This window comes from Miniopterus schreibersii (assembly GCF_964146895.1).
Source record: "Miniopterus schreibersii genome assembly, chromosome: 2".
Lineage (NCBI taxonomy): Eukaryota > Metazoa > Chordata > Mammalia > Chiroptera > Miniopteridae > Miniopterus > Miniopterus schreibersii.
Window position 1 is genome coordinate 136,719,623 of NC_138102.1, and position 22,052 is coordinate 136,741,674.

Sequence of the window (22,052 nt, forward strand, 5' to 3'; positions counted from 1 at the left end):
TTGGTTGCCTCCCTCATGCCCCCAACCAGGGCTGGGGGTTGAACCTGCAACCCAGGTACGTGCCCTTGACCTGGAATCGAACCTGGAACCTTTCGGTGCGTGGGGCCCACCCCCCAACCACCGGGCCACACCACCCAGGTTACAGTCTAGCCTCCCCCCAGCGTTCTTGTCATTTCAAATGTTGGGAACGGACAGAACAGTCCCCGCGGACGCGACCCCGCACCGGAGCCGCCGCGCTCTGCCCAGCGAGCGCACAACGCTGGGAGGGAAGGGCCTCTATTTCCGGGAGGAGTCAGCCCTCCGAACCGGAAGTGGATGAGAAAACGTGCGCAGCATTCTGGGAAGAGTCGTGAAAAACTGTTAGGGTCAGCTGGCTGTTACCAGGGCAACCGGAGGCGGTTGACGGTTTTCCGAGGTTTGGAGCAGTTAGCTGGACGGGCTGAGAGGCGCAGAGTTATTGGGGGTGAGCGTAGGGGGCCTGAGGGACGCTTTAAAAGGAGGTTGTCCTGGTGGGAGGTGAACCTGTCGCGTCCCGCGGGGCGCCTGCCCGGGGGGGGGGGGCACGCCCTCTTGGTCTTCCGCGCGCCTCGCGGAAAGGGAGCGTGGCCTGGTAGCTCCTCACTGTCACGTCCCTAGTTTTCTGCCTCCTTTTAGAAAATGTAAGTTGAGAATTTCTAATTTACATGGTGATGTGGCCTAATGTCAAAGGAAATGATTCTTGCTTTTAAAATTGTGGAAAGTTTTTAAAAGAAAACATCATTGAACTACCCAGAAGTAACTTTAAAAATTTCATGTGTTACCTATCATTTTTTTTACCTCTGCATAAATATTGTTTACATAGTTGAGTTTACTCGGGGGAAATCATTTTGTATCCTGCTTTTTCGTATATATTGGCACAGCTTTTCTTTTTAATTAAGTGTATTGGCGCGACACTGGTTAATGAAATTATAGAGCTTTCCGGTGTACATACATCATCTGTGTATTGCATTGTGTGCCCAGCACCTCAAGTCAGGTCTTCTTGTGACTGGCACAGCTTTTCAATTCTAGTAGTTTATAGGAACACAAAATATATGTGTAAAGGTAAATATGGGTGATATCACATTGAAATATCAAAACTAGTATACATATGTGGGATACGGTATGGAGTATCTATACCATGCCTTCTCAGAGGGGCGCTGTTACAACCAAGGAGGTGAAAAGTGGTTCAATTTTTTTTTTTAATATATCTTTATTGATTTCAGAAAGAGGAAGAGAGAGAGAGAGAGAGAAACATCAATGATAAGAGAGTCATTGATCGGCTGCCCCCTGCATGCCCCCACTGAGGATCCAGCTGGCAACCCGGGCATGTGCCCTGACTGGGAATCTAACCGTGATCTCCTGGATCCTAGGTTGATGCTCAACCGCTGAGCCACGCCAACCAGGCAGTTTTTGGGGGTTTTTCTAATCCTCACCCAAGGATATTTTTTCCATTGGTTTTTCAGAGAGAGTGGAAGGGGGAGAGAGAGAAAGAGAAAAACATTGATGCAAGAAAGACACATCAACTGGTTGCCCCCTGTATGTGCCTCCTGTGTGGGGCTGGGGATCAAGCCTGCAACTGAGGTAATGCCCTTGTCCAGAATCGAACCTGGCAGGGGACCCTTCCGTGCATGAGCCAGCACTAACCGCTGAGCATAACTGGCTAGCGCTAAAACCTGATTTTTTTATGTATAAGGTACAAATATGCATAAAGTACATAAACAAATACACAATATGTATGTGGTATTGAAATTTCATGGGGGATGATTAAAAATGTCTAAAAAGACTTCTTAGGGGGATAATAACAGAAAAAGACAGAAAAACTGATCTAAACAATTAGGTACCGTGCAACTCAAAAAGACTGAGGTAGATGTATGTATATTGACAACAGAGGATGCATGTGAATTTACATATAAATATAAACTATTGATGGTGTTTATATTTGGGGTTAAAATGACAAGAAATCGTCTATGTTAATCGTATTATGTTATAATGTTCACATTTTTACAGTATCATTTTAATAAGGAAAAGCTGTGCTGTAAGAATAAATGAATATTTGAATGAATAGTTTCATAGTCTTGTAGTGAGAAAGGACTTTTAAAATATGACTCCAGCCAGGCCGGGCGTGGCTCAGCGGTTGAGCATTGACCTAGGATTCAGGCGATCGGGGTTCGATTCCCGGTCAAACATGCCCGGGTTGCAGGCTAGGCAGCCGATCAGTGATTTTCTCATCATTGATGTTTCTATCTCTCTCTGTCCTTCTCCTTTCCTCTCTCTAAAATCAATAAAGATATATTTTTTTTAAAAATAAAATAAAAATTTTTTAAAATAAAATATGACTCCAAAGCCCCAAAATATTAATGTTGAGGTTACATAAAATTTAAATTGCTACATTGGGGGGACCACACCTCCCCACACACACACACACACCATAATTGAAGCTGAAACAATAACCCAAGAGAATATTTGCAACATACATGATAAAAGGTACGTCATTAATATACAAAGAGCTATTACATGTCAATAAAAAGGTTCAGCACCTTAACAGACATGGTAAAGAATGTGAACAAGCAAATTACACACACACACTACAAAGGGCTAATAAGCATATGAAAATATTTTTATTCTTGCTAGTTAAGAAATACAAATAATCTGAACAATGAGATAACATGTTTTCATTGTATTAGCAAAGCTAATTAACAAAGGCTGGTGTTGGCTTAGATATGAGAGGAGTACTGTCAGTATAAATAGGTTCAACCTTAAGTGCAGTTTGGCAACATGTATCAAAATGTTAAATATATATACCTTTGAATCAGCAGTGATACAAATCAGAAAAGATACATGTGCAAGATGTATGTGCAAGAATATTTGTTACAATATTAGTTTAAAATTGTAAACAATTTGAAGGCTTATAAAGAAAAAACTAAATGTGGGCTTGAGTGAAAAAGCTTGTTACAAAACAAGTTCATTGTGATCCTATTTATATAAATTTGGATGAGTACACATAGAAGTAATATTTAACAAAATATTAGTAATGGAAATCTGGTGGCATTTCAAGTGAGTTTCAAGGTTATGCAAAAATGAGAGAATGTGTGAACTCCTGCGTACCCTTGCTCAGCTTCAGCTCATACCCAATCTTGTTTCATCTATATTCCCACTCACTCTCCCTTCAACCCCAATTTTTCAAGCAAATCCAAGATATCTTATCTTAGAAGTTCACAGAGCTATAAACACCCCCTTGTGCCTATGGTTTTCATTTTCATTATGTGGATTTGGAACCATGTGGACTTTTTATTTGAATGTTGCCCTTTTTTTTTTTACTCCAGCTGTGCACTTTGGAACAATGTGGCTGAGAATCTTGAAAAAGGAATGGTGCATGCCCAAAACTTGTAGTTAGTCTGGCTGTCATCCAGCAGCAATCTTATGCCCTGAGGGTAACTATCATATTTATATCCACAGAGCCCTGTCATTATCATTGTCTCAAAGACTGAGTGTTATATTTATCTTCCCTGCAAAGTGTATCTTAGTTTCATTCACATACTTTTATCCTAGAAAAAAATAATTTTCCACTTTAGAAACTGCATTAATAAGGAAAAACTAAACCTGTGGGTATGAAACTAAATGTCACCAACAGATACGCAGGAAGACAGCAGATATTAGATGTTTCTTGGGTCTAAATGCACTCTGCAAATCCCAAGAAGCTCAAGGATGTTGAGTGAATAGAGGTCACGTGTCTTAACCCTCGCTTTGTTCTTACCTTCCTCAGAATCCCAGGCAGGAAACAGCATATCTGTCAATAGGCAAAGACACAGCTCCTTTTTACGGGAGTCAGGCAACTCACCAGTGTCTTCCTCTGCCACCTCCTCAAAGCCCACTTATCTGTTGGGCTGTCAAGAAAGGGCCTCAAAAATTGGGTTTTAATGCTTCATTATTTTCTAAACCTGTACTGTCTAGTATGATCGCACTGGCCACGTGTGGCTGCCAAGCACGTGAAATACAGCCAGTCTGAACTGAGACAACTGCAAGTGTAAACTGCACACTGGACCTCAAGGACTTAATGTGAGAAAAAAGAATGGAATATATCTCATTGATATTTTTATGTTCACTACATGTTGAAATGATAATGTTTTGGATATATTAGACTAAATAAAATATATCATTAAGATTAATTTCATCTTTTCTTTTTACCTTTCCCTGTGTGGCCCATAGAGTTACCTAAACAGCTCACATTATATTCCTATTGCTCTAAACTAAAGGCAGTCTGTGTAACATTAGTAATCTCCAAAACATTCTTGTCACTAACTTCTAGTAAATTTAATTTACTATGGTATAATATCTCTAAGGTTTTTTCTGTGCATACTTTCTGGGGAATAAAATCAGTACCCACTCCTAGTTTTATATTTTAATTGTTTGGAGTGATCCTCAAATCACTAGATATCAGTAGCTATCTGATAAAGACTGTCATACTCAACAGTGTGGCCTCATCCCAAGGAGCCGTCAGTGACAGCTCAGGCTGAGGTGGTTGCCTTTCAGCTTCAGTATCTAGGAAATTCATTTCATTAAAACTGAATTCACTCAGTGCAATCCAGCTAAGCGCTCTCCTGGGTACCATGACAGCTTTCACTGGGAGCTAACAAGGTTATCACTAGGAAGCCGCCTTTTACCCTGCTCATCTGCTCTGAGCATTACCGGTAAAAAGTTCTTAGCCCTGGCCAGGTAGCTCAGTTGGTTAGAGTGTTATCCCGATACTCCAGGGTTGTGGGTCCAATCCTAGGTCAGGGCTCAAACAATAACCAGCCAATGAATGCATAAATAAGTGGGACAACAAATCTCTCTCTTTCACACCCACGCACCCCTATTTCTTTGATGCATGGTTGCAATAAAGAAAACGCATTAAAACTGTTTTGTTGCTGATAAACTGTTTTCAAAACTCCACGTTTCCAGGTGTCCCTTTCATTAAACCATCTCCCTGATGCGACAGACACGACAGCAGTGCCACACCTCTCCCGCCAGTGCCACACCTCTCCTGCCAGTGCCACACCTCTCCCGCCAGTGCCACACCTCTCCCGCCAGTGCCACACCTCTCCCGCCAGTGCCACACCTCTCCCGCCAGTGCCACACCTGTCCCGCCAGTGCCACACCTCTCCCGCCAGTGCCACACCTCTCCCGCCAGTGCCACACCTCTCCCGCCAGTGCCACACCTCTCCCGCCAGTGCCACACCTCTCCTGCCAGTGCCACACCTCTCCCGCCAGTGCCACACCTCTCCCGCCAGTGCCACACCTGCTCATCTGCTGGAGCTCGCCGTGTGGAAGGGGGGACATCACAAAACAGGGCTGTTTTCATGTGAGGCTATATATATATATATTTTTTTTTACAAGGTCTGGAAAACAAGACATCATTTCTCCTCACACTCTCCCCACCCCATTCATTGCTTATCATCAGGTGGGTGTACAGTCCACATCCTTCTGCGCCTCTGGTCCCTCACACCGCACCCTAGCCACCTCCAAGAGGCCTCTGGCAGCGAGGTGAAGCCAGGTTGCAATCAAAGCATTTCTGTGTTAGCAGTTCTGGTAGATTGCCTAAAACATCAGAAGAAAGTATTCTGAATCTCCAAAGCATCAATAATTTGTTGTGATTTATTTTCTCATTCTAAATAAATATATAATTAGGCAATTTTGTCTGTAATTTTGCATGGCTTTTTTCCTTAAAAGGCCCCCAAATTGTAAAAGCTTCAGCTCCACAGAACCTAGTTCTGCCTCTGCTCACCTCATCACAGCTCCTCGTGGCATCCCCAGGTCTCAACCCGCTGGTCATTCCTCACCCCCACCCCCACCCCCCTCAACTGGGAACTGCAAGGTGAGAAGTCAATTTAAATGCTATTTTCCACCACTTATTACTATGTGCCCCTGAGGAAGACACTTAAACTTTGCATTCCTCACCTGTAAAAGGTAGATAATATCTGTCTTGAAGGGTTATTTTTGAGGATCAAAAATAATGGATGAGAAGTGTCTCTCATTGCTCAGCATCAGGCACTGAACATACGTCACCTAAGACTGTCACTGCTGTGGTGTATGGAGTCGTGGAACACGAACTACACTCAGGACGGGTAGATTCCACAAAGTGCTTCAGTCCCTATACTTGTTCGTCACAGCTTGGGCCTCATCAAGCCTTGACAGGGCTCTGCTCTGCGTTAGGCCTGGGTGCCTCAGCCTCTGCTAGTCCCCAGGTGCTCCTCCTTTTCCTTTCCTTGGGGCACCGGCCCTGCCTCAGAGGACTGCTCCTCCCAGCCCTTTGTTTCTGGCCTGGAAATAAACATTCATTTTTCTTCTCCCTCCATGTCTTAGTTTGTTAGGACTGCTGTAACAAAATACCACAGACAAGGGCGCTTATTAACATCAACTTATTTCTTCCAGTTTTGGAAGCTGAGAAGCCCAAGATCAAGGTGCCAGCATGGTCAGGAGAGAGCCTTTTTCCTTGGTCATAGCGAGCCCTTCTCACTGTCCTCACATGGTGGAGGGGGCTGGGGTCTCTCTGGAGCCACCTTTATAAGGGCATTCATCCCATTCATGCGGGCCTCACCCTCATGGCTTAAGCACTTCCCAACGGCTCCACCTGCTAATATCATCACATCAGGCATTAGGATTTCAAGATACGAATTTTGGGGGCACAGATATTTAGACCACAGCACCCAACTTACGCTACTTCCTAAGAATTTCTGTGTAATCAATTATTCCTCTACTATTCACTGGGCATCTGTGTATATACAAGGCATTTTGTTAGGTTCTTGGGAGAAAACAAAGAACTTTCTACCTTAACAGGCTTACAGGAAATAAACTGGATTTAAAATTGCTACAAAAGAATATGTATTAAGTGCTGCAGAAGTTCAGAAAAGTTAAAAACAGTTTGGGCTTGAAGAATCAGAGAGGTGATGGATATTAACAAAATTTATTATGCTAATCATTTCACAAAATATACATATATTAAATCATGTTGTACACTATTTTTTAGAACATATTGATTTCAGAGAGAGGAAGGGAGATGGGGAGAGAGAAAGAAACATCAATGATGAGAAAAACCATTGATCGGCTGCCTCCTGCACACCCCCCACTGGGGATGGAGCCCGCAACCAGGGCAGGTGCCCTGACTGGGAATCGAACCCCTCGAGCTCCTGGATCCTAGGTTGATGCTCAACAGCTGAGCCATACCAGTCGGGCAATGTACACTTTAATACAAAGTAATACGTCAATTATATATCAATAAAACTGGAAAAATAGAAATAAGAATAATAAATAGCACTCAAATCCTTCTTCAATGTTCCCATTTCCACTGTCTTAGGCCTTCATCATCATTCACTGAAATATATTTGCCTGCTAAGTCTCTGCCTTCTCGCTGCTACCAAAATGATTTTTTTTCTTTATTTTATTTTTCTATCACCACTTTTCCCAAAAAAATGGTTTTTAAAACATAAATCTGGTTCTGTAGCTCTGCTGCTTCAGTGGCCCTCCACCTTACTCTCTCCCTCACCTCTTCCAGCATAACGTTCATATTCCTTAGTATCATGATCTGCTGCCCACAGAACCTCTTCGCCCTCCTCCCTCGCCACTCCCACCATCATCAGTTACTCTTTTTCATTCAGCAGGATTTATAGGCCAGCTATGCACCTCACACCATATGCTACAGCCATATTTGCAATACCTGGACACCCAGTGCAACCGCCTGCCCCCTGAGGGTGCTTTCCCACTGCCTGGGCCTCCCTCTTCTCTCCACCCTCCCCAGCCTACCTGGAAAGCTCCCTAATCTGCAGGACACAGATCGTTCTACCTCTTTCAAGCCTTCACTCACCCCAGGTAGAGGCCATTCTGCATCTCTGTCCTCACAGCATGCCTGTTCTTCCACTGTTACTGCACATTATATGGCACCTACCTGTTCATTTATCCGTCTTTACACTTAATTCCTTGAGGACAAGACTTTGCATATCTAATTCATCTTAGACCTCTAACAACACTTAGTGCAGCAGCTAAAAGTAAAAATTCAATAAAACTTTGTTGGCTAATTTCTCAGATCTCTTCCAGCTTTAAAATTGTGTGATTCAGGCACAGAATAAAGATTTTAAAATAATCATTGAGACTATGTTATATAATCCCACCCCGCTCCACGCAAAATTGTTCATTTGAATTTTCATATTTGAGGCTTTCTTAAATATCCTGCAGGTAACAGGCAGCAACTGCAGTTGCCATACCAGTATTGGTCCTCGCCTGGCTCATCTCTCAGCCCCACCTGCTTCACGGCTGTTAAGTAAACGTTAGCTGTTCTCTCCCTCCCTTCCCGATCCATCCGTATCTTGATTTCTGTAATCCTGAACGAGGCCCCAGAGGGTTCCTAGGGTGTTACACCACCTCTCGCCACGAGAGAGCAATGAGGAGACCCAGGTTGTGTTAAAACCCTTCTGGCCACCAGGTGACGCCCAAACACCAGTTTAACCGAGACTAGGATTTAATTTGGATCAGATGCACTTCAGACCGGGTTTTCCTTTATTCTCTCTCCCTGGTAAAGTGAAATCTCTCCCACAGGTGACCAGACAAATACCTGGAAACTGTCTAGAGTTATATGATACTCTTCTGAAGATGAGAAAACTTCTAAAAAATTTGGTTAGAAAGAGGCCCTCTTCAAAGTCCGAAGAAAAAAAACAGAAATTTGAATATGTACTGAGGGTTTAGGTGGGTCCAGAGGATTACTGTCAAATTTTTAAGTGTGTTAATGGTGTTTTGGTTAAGAAAATAACAAATATACATAACTAAAAGCAAAACTAACTAAAAGTCCTCCCAAAAGTCCTGGGAGATGGGTGGTGATTCCTAACCATGATCATCAAATTATATTCCCAAAAGCCTGGCACTCTCAGCATGCTTCCAACATACCCAAGTGCGAGGTGTTTGTGAACTGAAGAAACTCCAGAGGGAGTTCTGCTGGGCAGGAAAAACAGTTAAGCCATGTCCTGCTCCCAGGACCTTGGTGGACGGGCCTGTGGGAAAGGGAGTGGGGATGGGAGGCCGAGAGCAATCCTGCAGCCCTACCTGTTCAGCAGCAGCTGCTTTACCTCAAAAGGCAGCAGACTCAGGAGAGGATTTTTCATATTAGTTCTGGACACACCTCTGGTGTATATTCTCCTTAAATGCTTTCAGTCCTCGCATTAAAGGTGGGTGGTCGGTATTTCCCTCAAGTAAGGACTCTCGGTTAAAAATCAGGTTCCACCCCCATAGTATGAAAAGACCGCACTAGGGCGCGTGGTTCTCATTCGGAACTGAGCTGCAGAGGCTGACCCGGGAGCCTCGTCATTACTTTCATTTTGTAGCCCCTGGAAGAAATCATTTCATGCCCTGCTTTTCCTCATAGACTGGTGCTGACTCTTCTGTGCTAAAGGAAAACTGTTTATAGGGAGGCTAATTATAGGAGGTATTTTTTTAATATGTTTTTATTGATTTTTAGAGAGAGAGGAAGGGAGAAGGGGAGAGAGAAGCATCAGTGATCGCTGCCTCCTGCACGCCCCCTACTGGGGACTGAGCCCACAGCCCAGCCATGGGCCCTGACCAGGAATCCAACCTGGGACCTCATGGGACAACCATCAACCAACTGGGTCACCGTGGCCAGAGCTATAGGAGGTATTTTTAACCAAAAATATAAATGTTAGTCCCCATCACCCACAAAGTGTACGTGGCATTCCCCGACTCCTCCCATCTGAAATCGGTCTCATATCATTCTCGTCACAGCACCTGGATGTGTCCTTCACAGCACTCACGGTGGCCGTCAGGTATTTCATGTTTGCTGACTTGTTCATGGATGATCCTCTCCACTAGGCTCCAGGAGGGCAGGACTGAGTCTGTTCTGTTCGCCACTCTGGGCTCTTAGCAAAATGAACCAAGTGTGACTTTGGTAAACAGTCGTTAAATGAAAAAAAGCGAGTGGAGGGAAAGTTCAGTGTCATCCAAATTCTACCAAATGCAAGAGGGGAAAATGGAATCCTGGCTGGTTTCTGTGTTAAACAGCCTTTCGGGAGTGAACAGGACTATAAGACTCTCGCTGTTTTTCAATAGAGCCCAATTACAATTACTGTTCATTTACCTGTGTTCTCCTGGAAGGACTGCTTGAGCCAAGTATTAACATTAAAACATAGAAACGTGAAATTTCACTGTTAAGATGGCAATCTATTTAAAATATGTCCTAATTTTTACTCTCTTGTTAGATGGTTCTCCTGATAAATCTCTTTATAAAAGCCAAGTTCTCCCCTAATTGAGCCTAATCATAGTAGACCGATTAGTACACCGCAAAGAGCCAGGCTGGGGAGTGAGCTGAGTCTCAGCCTGGCCACCTACGGCTGTGTGATGCAGAGCAAGTCAGCTTTTTTGAGCTTCCATTTCCCCACCTAACAATGCCCCCCTCGGGGCTGTGTGCCTGGCACACCAGGACCCTCAGAACTATTCGATTCCCCTTCTCTCACCACCAGCCAAGAGTAGCCAAGCTACCCAAGACACCTCAGGCTTACCCAAGCATTAGTAACGTTCAACTTAAGAAATAAGAATGCAGGCCAGGGCCCCATCACCTCAACTCGAACTTTCTCTACGGTCTCCATTTGTATATACACTCTAACATCAGATGGACACCCACGGTGCACACACTCCCCACCTTAGTCACCCCAACCTTCACAGAACTACACTGGTTCCCCTAGAGCCCCCACAAAGTGTCCAATGACAGCTTTTTACTTTATTGCTCAATATGGCCAAGTGTTTAAGGGCTTAAGGGGGTGAATATGTTATAGATGCTAAGGTGTCCCTCACCCCATCATCAATGGGCTGCAGATAGGGGTCTACATACAGCATATAGCCACGTACACAGCCGAACAGAGGCAACTTTCTTTAACATTCAGAAACCATACACATCAACTAGGAAAATTTACTGAGAAAGAGCAAACTACCCAATAGAAAAATGAAGACTAAAAAAGAAAAAAAAATGCAGAAGGCCAGTAACCCTGTGGAAATGTGTTCAGGCTTACTCATAATTAAGACAGTGAGACACCATTTTTCAGATTAGTGTTTGCAGGAGTTTGGAGAAGCCGGGTCCTCTTCTACACTATCGACAGAAGTATAAGCTGGGCAATTAAAATGTCAAAAATTTAAATACGAAACTCACCTACATTAAAACAACTTATGATCATTAAAAGTCACCCATTTAAAAAGTGAAAGACAGTCAATAGATTGGGAGAAGATATTATTTAGCCTGTAACAGACCAGTAAGCACAGTGTAGATTGAAATTCTATAAATCAATAAGGAAAGAACAAACACTCTGACAGAAAAAGATGGGCAAAGGCAACTCACCTAAGAGAAAAAAGGCATGGCCACAAAACACACAAAGATGCTCAGCCTCACTAGGAATCAGAGAAATGTACATAAAAACCACAACAAGCATGTCACATCTATCAAATTCACAAAAATGCAAAGGTTGTACAATACCAAGTTGGTGAGAATTTGGAGTAACTGACTGCAGGTGTGTAAAACCACTTGGGAGAACATTTCTAATACCTGAAGATTTTCATATTCGCCCAGCTGGCGTGGCTCAGCGGTTGAGCATCAACCGAGGATCCAGGAGATCGCAGTTCAATTCCTGGTCAGGGCACATGCCAGGGTTGCCAGGTGATCCCTGGGGGCGGGGGGGTGCAGGGGGCAGCTGATCAGTGACTCTCTCTCTCATCATTGATGCTTCTATCTACCTCTCCCTCTCCCTTCCTCTCTCTGAAATCAATAAAAACATATTTTTTTTAAAAAAAGATTTTCATATTCTATGAACCAGCCATTCACCTCTAGGCAAATACCCTAAAGAAATCCCACATATGTACAACAAAGAGATATACACAAGAATATTCAATGGCCTGAGTTGCTCAGTTGGTTGTCATCCTGTGCACTGAAAGGTTGCCAGTTTGATCCCCTGTCAGGGCACATACCTGGGTTGCAGGTTTGATCCCTAGTCGGGGGAGGTACTAAAGGTAACCAATCTCTCTCTCTCCCTCCCTCCCTCTCTCTCTCCCCCCCCCTTCCTCTCTCTAAGAAAGTCCTCAGGTCTAAGCATGTCCTCGATGAGGATTTAAAAATAAAGACGAATATTTATAGCAGCATTGTTTGTAACAGAAAAAAGCTAGCACAACTTAAATGTCCATTAACCACAAAATGGATATATAAGTTGTGGTACATTTATATAATTTGAAGTCAGTACTGAAAAGAAATTAGCTCAAAAATGGTATCAACATGGAGGAGTCTCAGAAATATGAGGAAAAGATGCAAGTCTCAGAAAACATACAGCAAAGTACTATTTATGCAAAATGTAAAAGCATTCAAAGCATTTCATGGGAAAGAGATAATTACCAAGTTCAGGATCCCGGCATCCTCTGAGTGGCACAGGAGGGGCCGAAATCAGTGCTGTACAGAAGAATATTTACATGTTGACAGTGTTTTTTTTAAAGCTGTTTTAATTCTTTATGTCTTCTTGTATCTTATAAGTAATGAAGAATAAATTTTTTAAAATTTAATATCCATATACTTCACCTAATTTCTCTGCTAGAACTTTATCTTACATATGTATTAGCATATGCACAAGTAGGCAACATATATACAAAGAAGCTAATTGTAGTATTTATAAGGGGGAAAAACTGGGAACAACCTAAATATGGGGATATTATATAAAACATTCAATGCAACACCAGAGCTAGACAATCATTAAAAAGAATAAGCTAGACCTGTATGTAAATACGCATATTTAAGTGGGGGTGGGGATCACAGGACTAGACCATTTATGGAAAAATATTAGATTAGATGTACACACACACATATACACACACATAGCAAAAAATTTCTGGGTCACACAAAACCATTAACTTCGATCATCTCAGGGAATTGAGAATGGGTAATGAGAAGGGACTTTCGCTTTTCATTTTACACCCTTCAGAGTGATTTACATTTCTGTTTTACCATTAGAGCATATCGCCTTTATAATGCAAACAGAGAAATAAATCAGTGGAAAAAGTAAATAACAGCATAAGACTAGCTGTTGGTTTACCAAGATTTTATTTTAAAAGCAAAAAGATCACACAAAATTCTTTTAATTGCTTTTTTATGCTGATCTCTTTGGGGAATTGATACCACTCCAAGCAATGAATCCCAAAGGTGGCTGCTTTGTACAGAATGATAAACAGAACTGCAGTTAGAGTAAATTGTCTGTGGCTCTTTCACAGCTTTATATAACTATCCGCAGAGCATGTTACCAATATTTGCTTTATGTCAAATCATAATACTAAAAACCATAACTGTGTTTTCACCTGAAAGAATATGTTTTTCAAGAAACACATTCAAAGAGGAAATAAGGACCCAAAGCATATGAGCATAGAGAACCCAGCCAGGGTGGTTCCTGGGCCCTGTGACATCAGGCGTAGCTGCTCGTCCTGCCTGACCAGAGACGCACACCTGCCTCTGCCTCGGGCGGCGCTGGCCCTGCTCGGCAGGCTCCCTCTCCAAGCCGCTGAAACATGGGCAGAGCCCAGCTGTTGGCCTCATCTCCAGAGACAGCACTTGGCTCACGCACTGGGCACACCCCAGGGTCCGCAAAGCCTTCTTGGGCTCCAGCCTGGCCTTCGAAGTCAGGAAGTTTGTGGCTGAAAATAAAGAGAAAGAAGCTGAGTATAGAGAAAGAGGCTCTGGGCTGGGTTACCCCAGAAGCAGAGCCCCATTTCCCCGCCAGAGCTGAACAACTGAGACCCAGCGCCTCCCCACTCTGCTGAATCCAGGACTCTGTTACCTATATCAATTTCTTTCTTTTTTTTTTTTTTTTTTTTTTTTACTACCGGGCAAAATTTATTTCCAAAAAGTTAAAGTTTGGAAATCTTTGAACTAGAGGGTGCTGATAGACATGTGGTTCTTGAACATAATAGCAGAACTTTTTACAATTCTTCCTTCTTCCATTTCCACTCAGCTGTAGAGAGAAAAGAGGGGGCCGATAATACCTGCTCTCCAGAGCCCCACAGAGCTGCTGGAAGGATCAAATGAGGCAACAACCATCTTCAGCTAAGAGGCCCTTAGGAAACAAATTTATTATTTCCTTCCTCTATAATGGAGGGTAGATCCAGTTCAAATATTAGTCACGTAAACAAAGCTGTGTGTTCCTTCTAGAAGGAGAGGGACATGATGGGGAGCGGGGATAAGAAGACAAACAATGACAGCAACAACAGTGCCGTTACAATTTGAAAGGGAGAAACTGTCTTCAGGTACCTGCCACTTAAAGGAAATGGGGGAGGGGAGGTGGGAAGGGAAGCGTGGAGAGGGAGGGCGCTCGTATTAAACACTTGCTCTGTGCCAAGCACTGTCCAGTGTGAGAGAAGCTTCAATATTTCCTTTAATCCGTACAGAATATGATGCAGGTGTTGTTATCCCCATTTTACAGATCAGAAGACTAAGGTTCAGCCCTGGCCAGTGTGGCTCAGTGGGTTGAGCATCTTCCCATGCACTGAGAGGTGGCTGGTTCAATTCCCCGTCAGGGCACATGCCTGGGCTGTGGGCTCAATCCCCAGTAGGGGGTGTGCAGGATGCCACCAATCGATGTTTCTTTCCCATCAACGTTCCCCCCTCTCTCTCTCCTTCTCACTTCAGATCTCTCCCTAAAATCAATAAAAAAAATATTTTAAAAAAAAAGAAAAGAAAATGAAAACTAAGGTTCAGAGTGAATAAGCAACGTAGCCGAGGTGGGGCAGAAACACCGCTCGCCCAGGCTGGCCCGCCTCCAGGGCGCATGTCCCCCCACAGCCTTGTACAGCCTCACCACTGCTGCTCCTCCTAAACGTGGGTGTTCCCTGGCCCTCCTTCTCTTTCTCCCTTTCTGTTACCTTCCTTTAAAATCTGTGGTATCTCTTTCATCCCTTGTATCATTTCCTCTGTGCAGATCTGTCCTGATTTCCAGCCCCCAGGACAGTTCCCAGTTAAGATCCCACCCTCTGTATAAACACAATGTCTCTAAAAGTAGCTCATGGTCCAGCCACTCACCCTCCACCCCGACCTGGGGGTAGCTCTCTTCTCCCCGGCCTCCCAAGCTCACCAGCACTTTTGGTCATTTCTCCCCTTCCCCACGTACACAAGCACTCCATTATCTCAATTCTTTCTTCAAAATATCTCTTTCCTCTCACTTTCCCTTTCTACTTTTTCTCTCAACATCCTAGAGCCTTCCGCCTGCCTGGTTCCTGCAGAAGCCACCAGCTGGTTCCCTCCTGCTTCCAGTTGATGCTGTGCGCTTCTGCCGGATCCATCTCACCACCTACCTGCCCTGAGCCCTCGCAGGACACGCGCGGCCTCCATCAAACCCAAGTCCATCCCCAGCCCCGCACTCTAGGCTACCTGCATCGGCCTCCTGGCTGTCCAGCCTCATGCCCACTCCTTCACTCTCCAGTTCCTCAGTTTAGCAAAAGGATTGCTGACTGTACCCCACCCCTCCCCAACACCGTGCTCCTTTCTTCCTCTCCCCACTTGCAGCCCCCAGACCCCCCAGCAGGCCGCCCCCTCCTCCCTCCCGCCACCTCTCAGCCAAGGCCTCCAGAGCCCTCCAGGCAAAGCCCGCAGGACGCACTCGGTCCTGCTCACCGGGCAGTAATTATGCACTGCCTGGTAACTCTGCTATTTAGCCTGGAACAGGCATTGAAGCGGGCTAGTGCTACTTAATCTCCCCGAGTCTGTATCCCATCACCCAAACAGTATAAACCACTCAAAGGTGAAGACTAACAGGTCTTCGTTCCTCCCCACAGGGCCTAATACGTACGTAGCTAGTAGGTGCTTAATGTGTTGAATTCCTTTTTCTTCCCACATGTATTGGCCTCAAACAAATACCCAGGGCTGGTCAGAATAGTAAGCAGCAGCCTGGGAAGCCTGCTCTCAATTGCATCCACCTGCCCCTCCAGGGCGCCGGCGGCTGCAGGGCAGCTCCTCTGCAGAGGGGTCTCTGACCCACGTCGCCAGGCCGGCTCTGCCTGCTTCGTGGTGTATAGTGTTTCCATGTCCTTCTTGGTCTCCAGTTAAAAGCAAACATCCCGGGGTATGGGAGGCAAGGGGCTCCCTAAACCCTGAACCCTGACTCCCTCATTGGTGAAGCGCCCGCCCCGCCGTCCAGCTTCGGGTCCTCAGAAGCACCCAGGGGGCCCCCTGCCCTTGGGAGAGAAAGCAGACACTGCACCTTTAAGTCTGCAGCCGGTTGAGAAAAACAAGCTGTGATTTATATAAGCGGGAAAATCATGTGATTTGCAGGAACGCTCCCTCCCCCGGCCCCCTCCCGCGTCGCCTCCAGCCCTTCCCAGAGGGGCTCGGCCGCGGGCGCGCAGAGGGGGGCGCGCGGGGGCGCGGGACCGACGGGGGCCTCCGCGGTGCCCCGTCCTGCGCCTCCCGTGGCCGCGGCAAGTTTGTTTCCCCAACAGCCTCGCGCGATGGGGCGTGTTTAGGGGGGCAGGAGGCGCCCCGCCCCACGCGCGCTGCCCCGGGGGTCGCGCAAAGCCCAGGTCGCCGCTGCCCCCGCGGGCGCTGCCCGCGCGCCCCCTCCCCGGCCGGGTCTGGCTGCCCCTTTCCGGCGAAACCATCCGAAGGAGAAACAGGCTGTTCCCCCAACTTCTCAGGGAGAAAAAAAAGCTAGGGGCCCCACAGACTGGCTTCCGTGTCCTCGAACACCCAGCGGGGGGCGGGGGAGCGGGGGCCGTTTAAGAAATAATTTGGTAATTTGGTAGGGAAAGGCGGAATGAAAATCAGCCATTTCTAGAGCTGAGAGGTGGTTGTGTTTAGCCCAGAGGACCTAGCTTTCAGAAAAAAAACGATGTGGCCTTTTCAGACAGAGCCAAGGAAAATAAATACATGATTCAGAGGCCCTAAGAGCCTGCCCAGATCTTTTCAGTGTTGGAGGGAGGGGGCGCAGCTATGAGGAGCCCACGGCCACTTGGAGTTAACTGGCGCCTCCTGAAGGAAAGGAAACGCTGGGATCCTCCTGAGACGCAGAAATTGTCAAGTGGGCAAGGCCTGAGGAGGTCGTGTAAGCCACCCCGCCTCTGTAGGAATATGTTTGCCAGGCGCCTTCAGGAAGCGCTCACAGTGGGAGAGGGCTGACCATCCTCGCTTCCACCCCAGGCCCAGCAGAAGTTAGGGGCTTTCTGGGAGAGGCGCTGGGAGCAGAGGTAAGATCTGTCCCAGGGCCACGTCCTAGGAGAGAAACCCTCGGCTTCTCGGAGTAATCAATTTCAGGGGTTAAACCTTGTCAGGCATAAGGTTTAAATTCCATTTTATTTTCCTCCATTGGTCATCTGGGGGATGAAGCATAAGCCCAGTGCTGTCACATGGAGGGAAAACATGATGTAATGAAGGAGTTGCTAATGCACCATCTTGCAGTGACCTCAGCCATGGCCAGCAGAGCTCCGTAAATTTCAGTCTGCCTTCTGCATCCCAGAGCCAGCTGGGCCCCCAGAGGTCACTCTGACCCTCCTCCCACCCCCACCCCACCCACAGATGGAGGGTCTTTATGCTGAGACAGTTCACGTGTCACACCAACAGTAAGATCCTTCCTCAAGGGGAAACTTAGGCCAACATTCTCAATTCTCTAAATCCTGAAGAAAAAAAATGTAAGTTAACATAGGGATTCACGGGAAAAGCACTCCATGTGTTCAGATACCAACTTCATTCAGTTACAGAGTGGGTGCCTTCTGTGAGCCTGGCCCTGAGCTGGACACTGGGGACACTGTGGGGACAAGATAGATACTGCCCTTGCCCTGAGCCCTGACTTTCTGCTCCCCCACTGGGCCTCCCAGGACGGCAGCCTGTGGAATATCCCCTGCTCCACCAGCTGTAAATCCCCTCCCCGGCCCACACCCAGCATGGGCTGCCCCCAATTCCAGCTGCATGCTCTCACATGTCTGCCAAGAGGTCTTCTATCAGAAGGCAGTAACTCTCTGGTGATTGGGTGGTGGGTATAAGAAGTAACCCAAAGGCCTGTTCAGAAAATAAGATCAAAGTTGGCCCCCTCCCCAGATTGATAATTTAGTTCAGGCAACAGATCAGTTAGTGCCATTTGTTTCCTCTCTTTGCTCTTTTTCTGACCTGCCTGGCTGCCCCCCTCCAGGTCTACTCTTTCCGAAGCTTCCTGTGCCAGGGGCCTGCCCTGGCGAACCCAGGTGTCATCTTCCTAAGGCAGTTCACCCACTTCCGCAGGGGCCCTGAGCCCCTCAGCCCTGCACAGACCTCCCTGCAAGGTCTCTTCTGTGGCTGTGAGGCTCCTGTTTGAGGGTGTGCAGATGTCCCCCCTTAACCACAGGCCTGTCAACCTCCACCTTCCCACGCTCCTAGACCACACAAGCCCCTGCCTGTTTCCAGTCTTTTCCTGGGTCTGTTGCTGGCTTCCCATGGCCACTCACAAGCACACCATGATAACATGCAGAGGGAGACCTGGCAGTAAGCCTGTGGTGAACTAACATTTTAAAGGAACCAAAAGAAATTATGGCTCCAAACTAGAAACACCCTCGAAGCCACAAACTCTGTTACTTTCAAAGAAGCCACAGCTGGACCTCTGAAGTTGTTTTTGTTTTTGTTTTTAATGCATCAAGGAGTGTAATGAGTGAAATCAGCTCATCTTAGACACTGTCTCTCAGGAAGTAGGGCCTCAAGAAAAAAGGCATCCCAGCCCCAGCCAAATTCCATTCTGTTTCAAATTAGCCTTCCAGCAAAATGAGGGGGCTGTACTAACTGGTCTTTAAGATCCTCCTAGACCAAAGCTCTGAGCTCTACAGTTCCCCTAAACAACCTTTAGAGTGCTCCACATTCTGAGTAGAAAATACATTTGTGCCCTGGGCCTGGGTCTGCAGCCGAAGCTCAGAATCTGGCTTTCACCACTGTGTTGCCAGCCCTGTTTCCCTCTTTCTCCTTTCCCTGAAAGGGCCTCTGGTCTTTCCCAAGCTGCTGAGTAGAAGGGAACACACAGCTCCCCCAGAGCTGAGGGGCCGCCAGAGGGAAAGCTGGCCCCGCCCAGTACAGGCTGGCCTCCCATCCTGCAGGGACATTCCTCCCTCCCAACAGGCAGGGAACTTCTGGAACTTCTAAACAGCACATCCTCTGGCTTGCTGGGCCCCACAACATCCTGTGCCCCAGTTTACAAGCTCTTAGTGGCAACTAACACATTTGGCAAACCTCCTCGAGTGTGAGCCAAGCCAGGCCCTTTTCCCCAGGACCCAACTGACAAAGGGATACTAGGTTGGGACAAAAATGGGGTCCAGCCAGACAAGCCCCAAGCCTTAGTTCTCTGGGCCAAGTCTGGAGAGGTCCAGAGGGAAATGTCCTCGGTCGGCCTCACCACCACCAGGCAAGCTGGTCCCGAGATCTCAGGATGCATCAGTAATTCCAGGCAGGGCTCCATCCCCAGCCCACACTCAACCCAGGACCTGGTCAGGGACTCTCCAAGTGTTTCCAGAAACATGAGGCTCACTTTTCATGCCAGGCTCCTTGGGGTCTCTGGGTGGGAGCAGCCAGCCCCTCTCATTGGGCTCCTGCTATGTCTGAAAGGTCCATAGAGCATCTCTCTCCATCAGAGGCAGTCTCAGCACCAGATCTCTGCTTTGAGACCATTTTAAAGAGAAGTGTTTTGAAAGCTCAAGACATGTTCTGGGCTTGGCTTTGGTTCTAGCTCCATCTGCATCTCTCAAAAAACCTACTCTTCCATGACGATGGAGGTCCTGGAGGCAGTGAGCTGAGCTGAGGGGACCTCAGAGAACCTCTGCTTCCTAAGTTACCCAGGCTGTGCCCTGTCTAGATTTCCCTGGAAGTTCTCCACCAAGAGAAAATCCACGTTCTTCGGGCTGATCCTTCCTTCATCCTGTCTAACTGTAATGCCTGCCACCTAATATTCAAGGCAATGACTCGAGCCTCACCCCACCTATTGTGGGAACCCTATCATTGTGTCCCCTCCACTTCACAGTCCCTCTTGCCTCCTGCCTCTACCACCAGCTGTGCCCAGGAATCTCCCAGGGTTTATGCTTCCTCTGTGACCTCCAGCTCTGGTTTCCTGTTTTCCACCTCTCCTGTCCATCTGCATCTCACCTCCCATAGCTGCTGTCCTCTCCCTTCCTGTATCCCCTCCAACTCATACAAGGCGAACAGGCCCAGCAGCAAATTTGACTCAAAGATTGGGATCATGGAGGGGAATCACAGTAATTGCATCCTAATAGCATTAGAATCTACTCATAGACATTCTCCTAAAATTCCATCAGCCATTCCCTGCCTCAGAAAGTTTCCCACTATTCCCTAAGTCACAACTTCTACTATCTTCTCCAGCCTTTCCTCTCCAGGCCCCTCTATCCAGAATCCAAGTTCCAATAGGTTTCTTCTGCAGAACAGTTTGTCTTGCCTTCAGCACGCACAGAAGTTCTCATGGTTCTCACCATAGTGGCTTCCCAGGCATCAGGGCCCATCATAGCATATCCTTCAAACAGGCATTTACCATAGTCATGGAGCACCGCTAACCCGTATCCCTGTTATAGAAAATGACCCAATTAAAAAATAAGTCAGGCCCGGCCGGGCGTGGCTCAGCGGTTGAGCGTCGACCTAGGATCCAGGCGATCGGGGTTCGATTCCCGGTCAGGGCACATGCCCCGTTGCGGGCTTGATCAATGACTCTCATCATTGATGTTTCTATCTCTCCCTCTCCTTTCCTCTCTCCGAAATCAATAAAGATATATTAATTAATTAATAAATAAATAAAAATAAAAAATAAGTCAGGCCCGGCCGGGCATGGCTTAGCAGTTGAGCATCAACCTAGGATCCAGGTGATCGGGGTTCGATTCCCGGTCAGGGTACTTGCCCGGGATGCGGGCTCGATCCCCAGTCGGGGGCATGCAGGAGGCAGCCAACCAATGACTCTCTCATCATTGATGTTTCTCTCTCTCTCTCTCCTTCTCCTTTCCTCTCTCTGAAATCAATAAAGATATATTTTTAAAAAATAATAAGTCAGCATAAGACCAATGCAAAAGGACAAATACTGTATGATTCCACTTACTTGAGGCACCTAGAGTAGTTAACTCCTAGAGACAGAAAGGAGAATGGTTGTGGCCAGGGGCTGGAGAGAGAAGTGAGGGGAGTTAGTGTTCAGTGGGCAGAGAGTTTCAGTTGGGGAAGATGAAACCGTTTTTGAAGATGGATGGTGGTGACGGTTGCACAACTATGTAACTGTACTTAATGCCACTGAACTGTACACTGAAAAGTGGTTAAAATCATCAAATTTATGTTATGTCTATTTTACCACAATAAAAAAAGTAATGCTAGCAACATTCACTCTGACCCCAAGAGACACTTGGAGTTAACTCAACAAATGGGGGGTTTTCCCTCCACCACCTTGGATCACAGCAGCTCTGTGAACCCCTGTCCCAGAGTTCCTGGGAGGGAGAGCACCTTCACCTGCTCCCAGACATATGGTCAGGCATCGGTCTGCTGACCCCGCCCAGGGTACAGAGGCATACACCCCCTTTCATATTGAAAAGAGAACCACAGAGGAGTCACACCCAGAGCAGGAGCCTTCAGACTAAACCTAGTTCAGCCATTAACTAGCTGTACACTCTTGGGCGAGTTACTGAGTCTCAGGGTCCTTATAAAGATATCGAAGAAGACAATGGCAGCCCCAAGGAAGATAATGGATGCGAACACTGAGAAATGTATGCAAACTGATTGCATCATCTCCTGCTGCACTTGGTCAAACTGAAAACATCTGGAACATGGGAAGGAAGCTGCTACCTGAAAATAAGGAGGTAGACAGCAAGTAACGCAGTAAATACAACCAAAAAAAGATACTTTGGCCCTGGCTGTTGTGGCTCAGTGGATGGAGCGTGGGTCCGCGCATTGTAGGGCCAGGGTCGCAGGTTCAATTCCCAGTCAAGGGCATGTACCTGGGCTACAGGTTCGATCCCTGGCCCCAGTTGGGGTGCGTGTGGGAGGCATGTCTCTCTCA

General features: G+C 46.6%; 1 long non-coding RNA gene across 1 annotated transcript; it reads left to right on the forward strand.

The window, feature by feature from the left end:
* Window positions 1-373: 373 nt before the first annotated feature.
* On the forward strand, window positions 374-5,037 carry LOC308553366. The gene is made up of 3 exons (XR_013998232.1): window positions 374-463; window positions 3,782-4,074; window positions 4,960-5,037. It is a non-coding gene; the product is annotated as an uncharacterized lncRNA (long non-coding RNA).
* Window positions 5,038-22,052: the final 17,015 nt, after the last annotated feature.